The 3,017-nt window shown below is 49.4% G+C and overlaps 1 non-coding gene across 1 annotated transcript; it reads right to left on the bottom strand.

Annotated features, from left to right (window-relative positions):
* Window positions 1-290: 290 nt before the first annotated feature.
* TRNAS-GGA lies at window positions 291-362 on the bottom strand. Its single transcript has one exon. It is a non-coding gene; the product is annotated as a tRNA-Ser (tRNA).
* Window positions 363-3,017: the final 2,655 nt, after the last annotated feature.

Genomic DNA, 3,017 nt, shown 5'->3' with positions numbered 1-3,017 from the left:
GGAAAAAACTGCTGGAGATTTGGGGGTGGAACTTGGGGAGGACAGGGACCTTGGTGGGGTACAATGTCATGACGTCCACCCTCCAAAGCATCCATTTTCTCCAGGAGAATTGATTTCTGTAGTTATGAGATGAACTGTCATTCCAGGGGTTCCCCAGGTCCCACCCGGAGGCTGGCATCCCTATCTACTACTTGATGTTTTAAACTAAACTGCCTTGTATTTGGTCAGCATTGCCTCCTCTGACTGGAAGCTGTTCTACGTGGTGTCAGGCAGAGATATTTCCCATCAAGTGGAGATGCCGGGGATTGAACCTAGGACCTTCTGCATTCCAAACAGATGCTCTACCACTGAGCCACAGCCCCCTCCCCTCCTGATGTGTACTATAATATTAAAAAGCACCATAGGAGCAGAGGAGATGAGGACTGGGGCTATGTTAAATCTGGTGGTGGAGAGTGCCGTCAAGTCACAGCTGATTTATGGTGACCCCCCCCCCTTAGGGTTTTCAAGGTAAGAGATGTTTAGAGGTGGTTTGCCATTGCCTGCCTCTGCATCACAACCCTGGTGTTTTTTGGGGGAGGTCTCCCATCCAAATACTAGCCAGGGTCGACTCCAGGGGTCATTTCCTGCAGGAGCGCGCAGGAGCGGAGCTCCGGCAGTAAAGAGCCCAGGGGGCGGGCACATGCAACAAGCCCCACCCCCTGCTCCCAGCAGCCCTCAGTCAGAGCAAGAAGCAGCCAGGTAAGTTGCAGAGCCCTCCCCCTAACCCCCCTGGCCAAAACAGTCCAGTGGCACCTTTAAATCTTCTTACAACAATGTAAGTTAAAAAGGAAGAAGGAGCAGACAAAAAGTTTCAGAAAAAATATGACAGGTGTAAAGTGTCATCTGATGAAACCTTGAGTGAAACCGTCTATTGAGCACTGTACCGTCAGCAAGACTTGAGACTAATTTACTTCAAAGGATACAACTTTAATGAATTGGTTTTCACTGAATAATTAAAGAAGATGTATTTTTCTCTAAACACGACTTTATCTTATCATGGCTGTTTTCCTTATGAAGTTCTACCACCTGGGGGGTGGCAACCAATGCCCCCTCTACGCTGTGGAATCTTGTGAGCAGAAGTTCTACTTTGTGCGCTCCTGGCATTAAAGTTGTGAGCCATTGATTTGGCTACTACATTAAATTAGTTCGCTCTGGAGCCGTCCTTCCTGAGCTAAGACAAAAATGTGTGAGCCAGGGAATAAAAAACTGAGCTAGCTCACACTAACTCAACACTGGCTGGCAACCTTATATGATCAAACTGAGAAATATTTGGTTGAGTTCAGTGTGGAAGAGGAGGAGGAGCCAGGGAAACACCAGCCAACAAGCGATGTTCATGCTTGGCGTTGACCAGACCTGTGCGTGTGTCTCCTAAAATCAGAATGCTGCCACACAGAGACAGAGCCTGTTTCTGGCCTGTTTCTTCCAGAGGAACTAAAAATTCTAGAAGCCTGTTTTTTTGCCCTTGTGTTAAGTCGCTAGCTTAACAAAACAGTCGGAGAGTGATTCAGCAAGAACAGAGCTTTATTCTTCAACTCAAACACAACTCCAATACAGATCAACATCTGATAGCCAGAACAGCCTTTACATTGCAGCTGTCCTGCTTTTAAACATTCCCAGCTAATGTAGCCACACCCACTGTGCAAATACCAACCAATAACATTGTTCACATAAGGACCAATCACGGATGTTCCCGCTCAGGGAGCTTGCTAGAAGGTGATTGGTTAGGTGCTTCCTGGGCTAATAACAGGATTGGATGGATTTGGATCCTAGCCCAGGACGAAGCTTTACACTGCATTCCAATTAGATGTTTCACAACATATCATGCATTCAAGGCAGCTTTGAATACACTACACCTTGGAAAATACCAGCAAACGGTGCGATAATCCCCCCCCCCCTTCAAATTCAGGCCTGGAGGATGGCTGTGATTTAGCGAGGGGGTGGAGAAGGTTAGGCGGTTGAATCCAAGCTGCCTCCCCCCCTGCTGCCTTTCTTATTTCTCTCGCTAAGGGCCACCCCCTGCCTTCAGTCTGGAGGGGCTTTCACACACCCCCTCCCAAACCCCTGAGCAAAATCCTCATAAAGCCTCCTCAGCTAAAGCATCTGTGGATTCTCGTCTATTGCCTGAAGGCTGCTGGGCCTTCCCTGTGGGGTGCGCCTCGTCCCTCCCCTTCAGCAGCTGTTACTCATTTCTGTCCTTCCCCCCATAGAGTCTTCCTGTTTTGTTGGAATATTTGAATCTCCCCTCGAGGGGGTTGGGGGCAGGAAAGGGGAGCAAACAGCTGCACGGGCTTCTCCCAGGCTTCCCTCCCCCCTCCCCCTCATGCCCCCTTTTTTGTTATTTGAAGCGGCTATATATAGCTCCAGGCAGGCCCGAAGCCTGGATCTCACTGGGGTTAATAGTCTGAAATGGAGATCAGCTGTCACTGCTGCCTCCAACAGTCAGCCAGGCTGTGACTTGGCAGCGGGGGTGGTGGTGGTGGGGGCATGCCAGGCGAGTGCCTTCTTGTGCCCCAGCCTCTGTCAGACTGCTTGGCAGGGAAATTTCCAGATTTGTTCCCCCCCCCCCCCGAGAAAGAAATAAACAGGGGTTATAACCAATGCTCCCTCTAAGCCGTGGAGTCTTGTGAGCAAAAATTCCACTTTGTGAGCTGCTGGCATTAAAGCTGTGAGCGAGCGACTTGGCTACTGCATAAGTTAGTTTGCCCCGGAGCCATCCTTCCTGAGCTGAGACAAAAACCTGTGAGCTAGAGGCTAAAAAACTGTGAGCTCGCTCACACTAACTCAGCTTAGAGGGAACACTAGTTATAACATTGGCTGGAAATATTTCAGATATGACAGGGGTGGGAAGTTGCTGTGCTTTCCTCAGTACGAGTTCCTGTACCTTTAGGGCTACACAGTCCTTTATCCACTTCTTTGAGAATAAGTCCCATCAGATCCCACAGGTTCACGCGTTGGGCCACGGGCCAAACTACATGGAA

Source organism: Gekko japonicus, unplaced genomic scaffold (assembly GCF_001447785.1).
Source record: "Gekko japonicus isolate JY-2015 unplaced genomic scaffold, Gekko_japonicus_V1.1 scaffold996, whole genome shotgun sequence".
Lineage (NCBI taxonomy): Eukaryota > Metazoa > Chordata > Lepidosauria > Squamata > Gekkonidae > Gekko > Gekko japonicus.
This window is presented reverse-complemented; position numbering and strand designations above follow the sequence as displayed.